The sequence below is a fragment of the Podarcis muralis genome, chromosome 4 (assembly GCF_964188315.1).
Source record: "Podarcis muralis chromosome 4, rPodMur119.hap1.1, whole genome shotgun sequence".
In the NCBI taxonomy this organism is placed as follows: domain Eukaryota; kingdom Metazoa; phylum Chordata; class Lepidosauria; order Squamata; family Lacertidae; genus Podarcis; species Podarcis muralis.
The window spans coordinates 37,710,454-37,722,790 of NC_135658.1; the positions used below are offsets into that span (position 1 = coordinate 37,710,454).

Here is a 12,337-nt window from a genome sequence, read left to right on the forward strand (position 1 = left end):
GTGCTCACCAGAAAAAGTCGACTGCAGACTGTGACAGGCCAAACAAGGTGGTCAAACAGAATTTCATAATTTAGGTGCAACTTCATGTACTTTTGCATTCCACCCAGTCAGGCCTTAGCTACCACTAGGGGTCAGGGTGGAGCCTGTCCAACAGTTCATAATGAGTGGGCAGGATTCTGTGGGTGAAGGTGGTCGTTGAAGTATATTGGTTGCAAGCCATTTAGGGTTTTAAAGGCTGCTTAGAAATTTAAATTTTGCTTGGAAATAGAATGGAAACCAGTGCAGCTTTTGTAAAGTGGCACTTTGATGCTCCCAATGGCAAAAGGCTATCTGTTGCATTCTTGACTAATTATTGGTTTTGGAAACTTTTTTGAGGCAGTTACAGTAGTCTAATTACAGAAATCAACAAATCTCGGGGGAGGGGGGAGAAATGTAATACAGTCGTATCTTGGTTTTCGAACAGCTTAGTTCACAAGCAACTTGGAACTCGAACGTCGCAAACCTGGAAGTAGGTGTTCCGGTTTGCAAACTTTGCCTCAAAAGTCGAATGTCCAGTGCGGCTTCTGATTAGCTGCAGGACACTACTACAGCCAATTGGAAGCCGTGCCTTGGTTTCCGAACGTTTCGGAAGTCAAATGGATGACCAGAACTTATTCTGTTCAAAAAACAAGGTACGACTGTAGTTATTTTGTGACATTTTGTCTATGCTGGTGATGCAGACATAAACATTGCTTTAGGGCAGCCTACAACTCCCATCATCCCTGACCATTGTCTAAGCTGACTAGCTGACTAGGGAGTGGTAGTACAACAGTATCTGGGAACTCTATATTGAAGAACTGTATTATGGTAAAGAGCATCAAGCTCTTTCCCCACAAGGTTCTGCTCAGTGGCTATTGCAGCTGATCCTGCTCACACTGATAAATATTCCCTTACGGTACATATAGTTTCAAGTATTTAGTAGTATCTCACTGTAAATTCCTGCTCTGCAAATTGTGCATTGAAGTTTAGACTTTAAAATGCAATGTATGAAGAGGCCCTTTACCTTAGCTGCTTAAAAAAGATATACTTTTACTAAATTTTTAATCTTCAGGCTACAGCTCTGGTGCATGTTCTTAGCATAAAATTATATATCCTATAGTTCTACAGAAATATGAGTTACTTTAAATGTTAGATATAATTGTGTAAATGTGTAAAAAATAAATTGGAATAAATACCGTTAGCATAATAACCCATTCTTACATACTCTGTTACTTCCTGGTGTGCAGTTTTCTGAGAAGCAGGTTTGCCCTGTGTATTTGTGTATGTATTTGGGTTTTTCTTGAATCAGTGTTACTGGCTGTGAGTTGTCAGGACCTGCTCTTTAAGATAAATTGAGTTTCAGAACCTCTTATATTCCAAAATTCATTTTAAGACTGTAAAGAAAACAGTTTGGAGATATATTAGAACCAGCATCTTACTATTGATCTGCAGTTTTTCTTGTACATATGCCACAAAAATCTGATAGCGGTCACAGATACGTATCCAGATGCCAACATACAGAGTTCATGGGCATTGTATACTTTCAAAGTGACTCCTGAGCCATGCAGTTTTGAATGTGTTCTCTTTGTTGGATTTCATCCTCATAAGCATTTGAGGCATTTTACGTTTTCCATTGGACAACCAATCTAGAATCACTATGCTTAAACTTTTTGTATCGTGATGTTACGTCCTCAGAATTATGAAGCGTATAAAGCATGAGATCTGAAAAACTGATAGATTTGTAGTGCATATAATTTGCCTCCCAATTCTCAGCCTTTCAGTTATGCTTACCTGCAAAACCATGAGGCCTAATGACATTTTTTTTTGGGGGGGGAGCACACCTCAAAACAAAATCTGACATTCTTAAGATTCCAGCAAGATTCTCCTTTATGCTTGAGGGGCTGGTTTAAAGTCTGCAGACCATATGTTTCCTAGATACTGCTTTGAAAGATACATCTGACTCTTAGGCTAGAAATATTCCAGCAAATGCAAAGTTTATAATAAAGAGAAAAGTTGGCAAAGTATCATTATCTTTCAAAATATATTGGCTTTTGCCATTTTGGTTGCCCTGTGTAATATCCCAAGCCATGCTGCTGACCCAAGAAAACACAGCCTTTTAAGCTGTGCTTTCCACATCTCTCTCGGTGTGCATTCAGGGAGCTAGCCTGACTGCAGACAAGATGATGACCAGTACTAAAATGGCATCCCAACTAGAGAGCGCCTTGCCCAAACATGTTGGCTCAGTGATTGCTTTAGTTTCTTTTAGGCACTAAGTAAAAACTGAGCATTTTTACTCAAACTTTTAATGGAATAAAATTATGCAGTTTATTATGTGAGTCGTTATTATTATCTACTGTGAGTTGTTAGTTCTTTTAATTGCATCACATGTCTAAGTGCAATACACTTCTACACTACAGGCTGGATCATGCATTGGCTTCTCAGAGTGTGACACAACTGTAGATACTTGGTTGTAAAAAGCTTCCACTAGCACTTATGGAAAAGTGCTACAACTTAATTGCCTCTACTCACACCTTTCTGGATCCTACCCTTTATATTTTATTCTTGCATTATTATAATGTGTGGCACATGCACATTGAAGACAACTTGACTGAAAGATAAGGTACGAATCTTTAAGATGGATAGAATGAAATTTTCCCAATTACGTGTTGCTTCGTAAGATGTAGGTATCTGCATATATCATGGGTGGTATTAAACTAAGTTTTACTCAGAATGAAAGCATTGAAATGAATGAACATGACTTAAGTTAGGTCCATTAATTTCAGTGGGTCTACACTGACTGAATGCAGCTTACCTGACTACCACCCAGTACATGAACTTTTTACTCCAGCCTGCTCTTAGTCCTTGCTTCCGAATTAAGCCCACCCCCAATGTCTTGCAGCCCACCCCCCAAATCTCTTACTTTTACTGGTTTGACCGTTGGCGCTGACATTTTTAGGAAAAAATCAAGGATTAGTAGAAAGATTCCCTAATGCATTTCTGAATGTTTATTGCTTTGGGAGCAAGACATTTGCATTGTAGTGTAGAGCACGATCAGCAGATCCAAGTAACTTCCTTCATTAAATGGATAATATATATAAATATAGGTGGACAGGGTAAATCAGGAGCAGAACAATGTTTTGTGGGAGAACAAACAATCTAAAACTTTTTGCACTGGCTAATTGATCTGAAAGACTTCAGAGTTTGTGGTAAACATTTTGAAGACTCTGGAGTAACATACTTAGAGAGATGGATTGTTTTGTGGATATGCAGTGAGGAGAACACACATGGTACATGGTGGATAGCTATCAATAATTTTTCAGTAACTTTTATTTTTTTATTAGCACTGGTGTATCAGAGAAGTATGCAGTTTTAGCATATATTTTTACAATTTCAGAACTGTCATTATTTACTTTCCACATGAACAGCATGGAGGTGGGGACAGTTAAAAAAAGTAAAGATTTAGACTCAGATGTTTCAAATTTGCATGTTCAAAATGCCTATAAGTTGACAAATTACCTTCCCACAGACATGCATCTGACATCTTCACTGTACACCTTTTAGTGAACTCTCAATGTTTACCCGGGCCTTTGACACCTGAGTTGTGCATCTTCAGGGCGCACGCTATTCCTCAGACTGTAATTTGTTTAACTATTTTTTATTCTGAATTTTACATTGTTGTAACCCGCCCTCTGAGCTGTTGGATATTTGTGTTTGTTTTTTGCATAACTTTGGGGTGCAGTGAGTTTTTTGTTACATTTATGCTGCTTCTGATTTTGTTGATTTTGAGTTTTGTTTTGTATTCAAATTGGGCAGCATCTAATGATGTTTGTCTGCTTGTATGGTGGGAATCAACCTGCACAACAAGACTTCCACTTTCTCTTCTCTGCCCTCCAGCCCCCCCCCCCCCCAATTTTCCCCAATCCAAATGACAACACCCCCCTATAAATATCTCTAAAAGGATAAGTCCTGTTTCAACAATTATTGTTGACTGCCTTCTAGGCCCTCTGTGTTAGAAAGGCAGGCTAAATTATGAAACTAATAATGCTAATAAATATAATAAATGTAACAGACTTATATTATTTTGCTGCATGTGCACCTTGAAAGTGCATTTGTTCAGCAACTGCATTCAGTAGCAGGAAGTAAACATAGAACAGCCCATGATGTTGCTTGCTTTTTTCGTTGCCTGCTTAAAACATTTAGGCAAGTGTATCCACAAGTGAAGCAGTTATGTATGTTCTATCTCTTTTGAGCTACTGTTGGTTTTAATAATGTTTTGAATGTTTTAAAACACCTGTTTTTAACCATTTTTAATAAGTAACTTTGTTTTGTTTTATAATTTTGTTATCCACTTGGATGTTTTCTTAAAATCAAGTGGTATGTCAGTTTTGCTAAACAAACAAATAATGGAAAAGTTTGAATTGGAAAATTTTCTGGTGCAGGTTACGATTATTTATTTATTTTACTTATATTTAGTAAACAAAGCTAAAAAAATTGAAACTACTAAACCCACCTAATATTTATATGCATTTGGCATCCATACATGGTTACGAAAAGAATGTATGAAATGGAAAAAAAATCCATAAAATATAAAGCACTGTAAAAGCCCCCCCCCCTCCGCAATCACTGTGATGAACCTTGTTTATTTTATGCTGGTTTTGGGATGAGTATATGGTACTCTATCCTATAAATCACTTTGCTGATGGAACTGATCCATGGTGGCTAGAATCTTAGGAAATAAAATGTAGCTGAACCACCCTGAGATTTTATGAATAGCAGTAGTAGTAGGTTGTTGTCTGTTTTCTTTTAAAGACTACAGATTGCAGCACAATCCATTACTGATTTGAGGCAGGTGTACCAATTAGTGAGCAAATTAAATGTTGATATTAGATTTCCAGGTTTCATGGGAAATGTATGTGATGAAAAAGGAATGTAATGTTTGTAAGTAGAAATCATCAAAGGTAGAAACAGGAAAAAATATCTATATGGTGACATATTATTCATTGTCCTGTGCAAAAATTGGAAAAAGGACTGCATCTTGGAGTTGCTTCCATTTCTTCAAGATTTCTGGCAGAATTAAAAGAAAATCACTTACTAAACCATGCAGCTATTAAAAGCTCAGGTGCACTTGCAGTCCTTGTTCTTTTCAGGAGATGTTTCTCAAAGCATATATATCAAGCTATATCAGCTATAAGAAGCTAAGAAGAGATTTGCTAGATCAGACAATGGCTGGTCAGCTGTCCACAAGCATAAATAGAAGATTATGAAATCAAATTCTGTATTTCCATCAAAGCCATGCTTTTTATTTCAGTTTTATTACTTTTCTGCCAGACAGTATTTCATATGTATTTCACATAGTACTTTACCCAGCTTGTCTTTATTACTACTGCTGGTATGTCACTGGTGATACTCAATGGCAGTGGTAATAAACTCTTACAGTAATTAATGCCAAAAGTACACCAGTGAGAACTGGTTGAGGACTGTATCCCGTAGTTTGTGAATAGAAGGTAGCTCACAAACTGATTGTTCTCTTTTGATGTAGCCAAGCCAAATTTATGGATTTGAGATTAATGCCAAGTAGCAACTTGTCCATGGTCTGGCTTGATCCTGAAACCCAAACCATAGGGCACCTTTGTACTATTAAACATTATTTTTTCCACATGTGTTTTACATACAGGATTTGGGAGTTTTTGTGAGACTCTGTTTTCAGAGAAAGTAATAAGCCACAGTTGTCCATGCATTGGTAACCTGGGTTGGATTACTGCAGTTAGATTACTGCACAAACTTTGCTCCACTCTATGTGGAACTCTGCGTGGGCTTGATCCAGAAGTTCCAGTTAGTGCAAAATGTAACAAGTAGATTCATTGTGGGGGCAAACTGTCACCAGCATATAACACCTTGCTTCTAGGATTTACACTGGCTGCCAGTTTCCTACTGGGCCAAGTCCAAGGTGTTGCTACTAACATGTAAAGTCCCTATGTTGCTCAGGACCAGGTGAGGAATTAATCTGTTTAATCACTGTTTGCAAGTTTCCTAGAAGCAACTATATGTACAATCTCCCCGCTTTCCCCTTTATTTTCATTTCCTTTTCTATTTGCTTGATTCCATATCCTCTCCTTTTGCCACTTTATCTTCCAATTTGATGAAATTTGGAACAGCACAGTATAGTCAGAGACACTCACTACTCCCATTGGAGTTGTGTGACTCACACTTCATAAAATGCTGTCACCAATAAGACATGCAAAATAGTTTTGAGTCTGCCCATGCTCTCCTGTTTTCTCTAGTGGCACCCAAAGTTTGAGAAACTATGCCTCAACAAGAATGTGTATGCCGTGATAAGATTAGTTAGGAGCCACAGGAATTCCTAACTTCAGCTAGTGTGTTAAGACTATTTCTCTTAATTATCCCACTCACATTGTTGATCTTTATTATTTACAACAGTCTCTGGCAATGAATTCCAAAGAGAATTTCTGTGTTGTATGAAATACACTAAATGAATTTAATTTCACTACGCTTTCAGGCCCTTTTGATACATCAGTTCAATGATAGCCATAACATTTATAACAATAGTAGAAAGAATTTTCCTAACCTCTAGTTATAAATAACAGTTGTTCTGTGAAACTAAATATTTAGTTGAGAAATTGGTGAGAAATTCTGACATTAGTGATAGCCCAGAAGCTGTATCGGGAGATTCCTCCCACTCTTGATTAACTTTTTTACTTGTTTCTCTCTCTCTCTCTCTCTCTCTCTCTCTCTCTCTCTCTGAGATATATAAAACAGAGCTGCCTAGATACTTAGGTGATGTGCAGATTTTAAATTTGGGGAACTATGTTGATGCATCATTTTCACATACTTTATATCTAACTGGTTGCCATATTTATATTAATATTTATAAGATTTTTCTTTTAGCTTCGGGTAACTTGCTTGAGACTTTTTTTTGTTGATTTTGCTAAACTTACTCCTTGTTCTGCACAATTGTATTATGTGATACACCATAGTTGTGCTTATGGTGTGCATGATAATAGATATCAACCTCACTGTGAGGTGTCAGTTAGGCTTATTGCCGCTACAATTTTAGGCGCTAATTACTACTATTTTACTATGGACAGAGATGTTTTTAAATCTTTAATGCAAAAAAAAATAAAATATTTAGGATTAGTGTATTTTCTTGTTCCAAGCCTGTAATCTTGTATACACTTTCTAAGCAATGAGAGCCCTATTGAGCACAGCAGAACCTAACTTCTAAGTAAATGTGTGCATAGTACTGTGTTATTAGAGTTCTGCCTCTAGACATAGATGATATGTGCGGCATTAACTGAGTAGACTATTTTCTAGAACCATTGAAAAGTGTTGTATAAGATCAAACTAATTAAACAGTAAGCTTAAATAAATCTTAAAAACAGGTTGTACCAAGGCTGCTGGGAAAAAGGAATTTAACAATGGTTGATTGTTATGGGAATAAACCATTGTTATGTTCCTTCTTCCCTGCAGGCCTTGGTGCAACCTGGTACCTGCAAAGCACCTAAAAGAGCCTCATTTGAATGTCTGCTACCTCCGCCCACATTCTGCTTTAACACTTAAAGGTAAAGGACCCCTGACAGTTAAGTCCATCGCAGACGACTCTAGGGTTTCAGCGCTCATCTCACTTTACAGGCCAAGGGAGCTGGCGTTTGTCTGCAGACAGTTTTTCCGGGTCATGTGGCCAGCATGACTAAGCCGCTTCTGGCAAAACCAGAGCAGCACACAGAAGCGCCGTTTACTTTCCTGCCAGAGCGGTACCTATTTATCTGCTTGCTTTCGAACTGCTAGGTTGGCAGGAGCTGGGACCGAGCAACGGGAGTTCACCCCATCGGGGGGATTCAAACCGCCGACCTCTTGATTGCAAGCCCGAAAGGCTCAGTGGTTTAGACCACAGCACCACCTGCGTCCAGCCTTAACACTTACCAGATGCAAACTCACAGTTTTACTATTAGCCAAAATTCTCCTCTACCCCAACCTCTCTGTTTGCCATCTAGTCTGATGAAGGGTTTTGGAAAACATAAAAACGTATGCACTATTTAGCTGCCTTTACTTTATGTGTGTCTTATCCAAAGTTTGCTTGGTGCATGCACAAAATTAAGTGATATCTATATCTATATCTATCTATATAACCCAAGTCATGGCTTGCTGCTTGTGAAATTTGCTTTTAATCATTGGAACACCTATTTGAAAGCCCATATCCCCACTGTTTCTGTAGTAAAGTGCAGTGCACAGGACTCCATAGTAGCATTTTCTAATCTTGATTTAAATTATGATAGTTTAGACCAAGCTTCAAACTAGCTAATGTGACCAGAAAAGTCTTGCTGAAATCAGTGGGTTAATAGGTCATTTTCTGGAGCAAATGGTTTCCAATCTTAAATAATAGCACAGAACACTTGCCTCAAAATGTCATGGTCTCAATAACTTAAAAGGTTCACACTGATCTGAAGCCTGCTTCATAATCACCATTCTGCCGGAGTATATCTGTTTTATATTTCTAGTAAATATTTTAACAGTAAAATTATTTTCCCCCTGCCTTCCTTTCTGTTCTAGTTCACATTCTAACAACTTCTGAGATGCATTTTGTAGTAACAACAACAATAATATCCTCAATCCATGCATGTTATTCTTCTCAAAGTGAGATGGGTGGCTCAAGTTGATTAAAAAAAAAAAAATCCCATAGCAAACCTGTTTTGCTATATGCAGCACATTCCAAACCACACAGCTTTTGGAGTGAAATTTCCCACGCAAGTCACTTGATCCACAAAGAGTACCAACTGCCTAGTTGGGTTTTTAAAAATAATAATAATTAAATTCATGCATTCAAAAAAGAGCAACAGATTTACAATTTAGAAATATTGTATAACTATATGTAATAACATTTTATTTCTTTCTGCACACAAAACTATTGCTTGGGAAAGTATGTTGAGGATGCTTAAGTTGTGCTTAATACTGTAGTCTATAGTTCGTTTAAATTTGGTTGGGTTTGTATTCTTGCTTTTATACTATGGAAACATTAGTGGGTTTGCTATCTAATGTAGAAGCACAGGGAGGGAATTCTTCATTAGTTATTACAATTCAGATTTAGGTTACGGTCCGCTTTCGTTTTCTAAGCTCTTCTAGAAAAGTGGATTGGTGGCAGTGTCATCCAAAGATGGTTTGTTGCCTGATGTGAAGGGTAAGATGCCCCCCCTCCCCTCCGGTTCAGCATACAGAAGCTGAAGTAAGTTAACATTTACTTCAGTAATGACAACACGACTGCACAGCATATATTCTACGCTTTGCCTAAGAACAGCAATCTTGTTTAGGGAATACAGAGCAGGCTAGGTAGCACCCACAGCTTTGCTCTTAAATAACGGGCTGCTGCTCAGTCACTATTCTACCTGATGCCTGCCCACTTACACAGATTCCGCGGTGCCAGTGTGCATTTTGTGAGCAAAGCAACATACACACTTCCAATACCTGCTGGAGTGCATGGCTTGGGCTTTCTTGTCTTTCTACCAGGTCACTTGATCAGATGATGATGATTTTATTATTTGTACCCTGCCCATCTGACTGAGTTGCCCCAGCAACTCTGGGTGGCTTCAAAAATATATAAAAACATAATAAAGCATTCTGCATTAAAAGAAATCTTTCCCGGGGGTCTTTTCCCAGTTGTGCTGTCATTGGCATTCTGGGAGAAGATGACTAAATGAGTCACCCAGCCATCCCAGGCCAGCAACACACAAGCAGTGCCTCTCTAACATTTAGTATGCCATTTCCGTAGCATTTTGTCCTGCTTCAAAAGCTACATGACAAGAAATTGAAACCGAAACAGAGGAGAGCCACAAACCTATCAAAGAGCTTTAATAATATAACATGAAAGGAACTAACAACACTGAGATAATGCCATGGGCCTACATTGTTTTGAAATCTTTCCGTGGGAACATGTGGGCATTGTAAATAGTAGGCCCCAGACTGGTGAGCCTTACCTACAGCAAAGCTGTCAACCTTCCCTTTTTTTGCAGGAAATTCCCTTATTCCAGTGCCTCTTCCTGCTGCTATTCCGGATTGTTAGATATCCCGTAGACTGTCTGCGGGATAGGTGAGGCTGCTGATCCCTTATTTTCAAATCTGAAAGTTGACAGCTATGATCTACAGAGGTTCATCTCTGTATCTTTTGAGCATGTTCAGTTGGAGGCTAAAGACCTACTAGACCTGACAAAACACTAAAGTAGAACTTGGGGAACAAAAGTCCTGAAACTGGCCTTATGTGCCTGTATTGTGCCTTAAGCTATGATTTTTTCCACATTTATTCCAGATCAAATTTAATCATATATTAAAGAATTAAAATTTGTTGTCCTAATTTTCCCACAAGGAAGTCAGAATGCTAGGCATATATTTTCCCCTGCTCTTTCAACCACAGTTCTGTGAGACTGAGAGAAGTGACTGGTCTAAGGTCACCTGGTAAGCCTTGTGGGCAATCAAAAATGATAACCCTGGGTCTCCCCAGCCTTAAGTCCAACACATTAACCAGTTCTGTTTTTCTAGAAAAGAGGTGCCAGAACTCATCATGAGCAGTTCCCTTGTTCTATTATAATGGCAATGGTGCCCACCTGAGAGATGCCAGAACTGGGTTCTGGTGAGTTCCAGATGAAAAAAAGCCCTCACCACTATACATAAGTTTTTCTTTTAAAGTTAGTTAACCACTTAACCACTTTTGTAGCATTTTAACTGTAAACAAAGAGAGAATGATACTCATGTTAATAAATATGTGCAGGAACAAATGTCAATAAAAATTGGGGGGGGGGGGGAATAAAAAGAGAATACTGATAACAAAACAAACCACCACCAGTTCACATTATGGGTACAGTACCTGCATCTTAAGTTAACTATATAAGTTAATTTAAGCCAACCAGATGTCCAAATAGGTATCCATACGAAACTAATGTACCGTATTTTTCGCCCTATAGGACGCACTTTTCCCCCTCCAAAAATGAAGGGGAATGTGTGTGCGTCCTATGGGGCGAATACAGGCTTTCGCTGAAGCCTGGAGAGCAAGAGGGGTCGGTGCGCACCGACCCCTCTCGCTCTCCAGGCTTCAGGAAGCTCTGCGCAACCCTCGGGAGCCCGGCGCCGGGCTCCCAAAGGTTGCGCAGAGCTGCCTGCATTCTGAAGCCTGGGGCACGCTGAAGAGCGCGCCCAGGCTTCGCGCAGCTCTCCGCAAACCTGGGGAGACCGGCGCGGCTCCCTAGGCTTGTGGATAGCAGGCTGTTCTGGGGGCTGGGGTCGGGGGAAGCTCGGGCTTCCCCCGCGCCAGCCCCGTGCCTGGGGGGGAAATAATTTTTTCCCCTTTATTCCCCCCCCAAAAAAAACTAGGTGCGTCCTATGGGGCGAAAAATATGGTGTGTATTTGTTTAAATGTAGCCAGAGCAGTGAGGTCCTCATACCATTGTATAATGGTTGGTATTTATCCTTCCAGGCTCACAATCTATAAGTCTCTTAGCAACCATAAGGGCTAAAAAAGCCCACTTTTGTTGTCCTGCTGTTATTCCTCATACCACAGAAATATAATTTAGAAGTAAATGAACATCTGCAAATATCAATGATTTTGCCCCCCCCCCCCAAAAAAAACCACCTGATGTGGATAACAACTTCAGTCCAAAGAGAATATCATATGCCTCAATGAGGAACTGCAGTTTATATCAAGTCATCGTCCGCGCAGGTTAACATCATTTATTTTGAGATATCATATACAAAGTAAACTGCAGAAATTGCAGAGTTTAAGAACATGGTATAATGTAGCACAGCAAGAAGAAGAAGAAGAAGAAGAAGAGTTTGGATTTGATATCCCGCCTTTCTCTCCATTTAAGGAGTCTCAAAGCGGCTAACATTCTCCTTTCCCTTCCTCCCCCACAACAAACACTCTGTGAGGTGAGTGGGGCTGAGAGACTTCAAAGAAGTGTGACTAGCCCAAGGTCACCCAGCAGCTGCATGTGGAGGAGCGGGGAAGCGAACCCGGTTCCCCAGATTACGAGACTACTGCTCTTAACCACTACACCACACTGGCTCTTTTCTAGTGACTGGAAAGGAAGGGGAATCAAAAATATTTGAATATTTGTGATGGTTTTGTAGTTTGTACACCAAGGACTGTGTGTATATATTCCTTACTTTGATATTGCAATGTTCTGTCTAATACGGCCCATGATGGTCACTTGAAAGCAGTGGTAGCTGTGCTCTTGAAGCGCACTGACCACATTATTGACAGAGATACTATTCATTCTAGAGCTGAGTTCAGGGGAAACTGCTTTTGCCTGAAACATTG

At 39.3% G+C, this 12,337-nt stretch overlaps 1 protein-coding gene across 13 annotated transcripts in view; it reads left to right on the top strand.

The window, feature by feature from the left end:
- BBX (BBX high mobility group box domain containing) overlaps positions 1-12,337 on the top strand; it is a 120,677-nt gene that overhangs the window by 12,835 nt on the left and 95,505 nt on the right. For 2 of the 13 annotated variants that reach the window (XM_077927207.1, XM_077927202.1), the window contains exon 4: positions 10,041-10,117. The exons of the other annotated variants lie outside the window; for them this stretch is intronic. The gene's annotated coding sequence lies outside the window, so the exon portion shown is untranslated. The remainder of the gene's footprint in view (positions 1-10,040; positions 10,118-12,337) is intronic. 13 annotated transcript variants of the gene reach the window in all.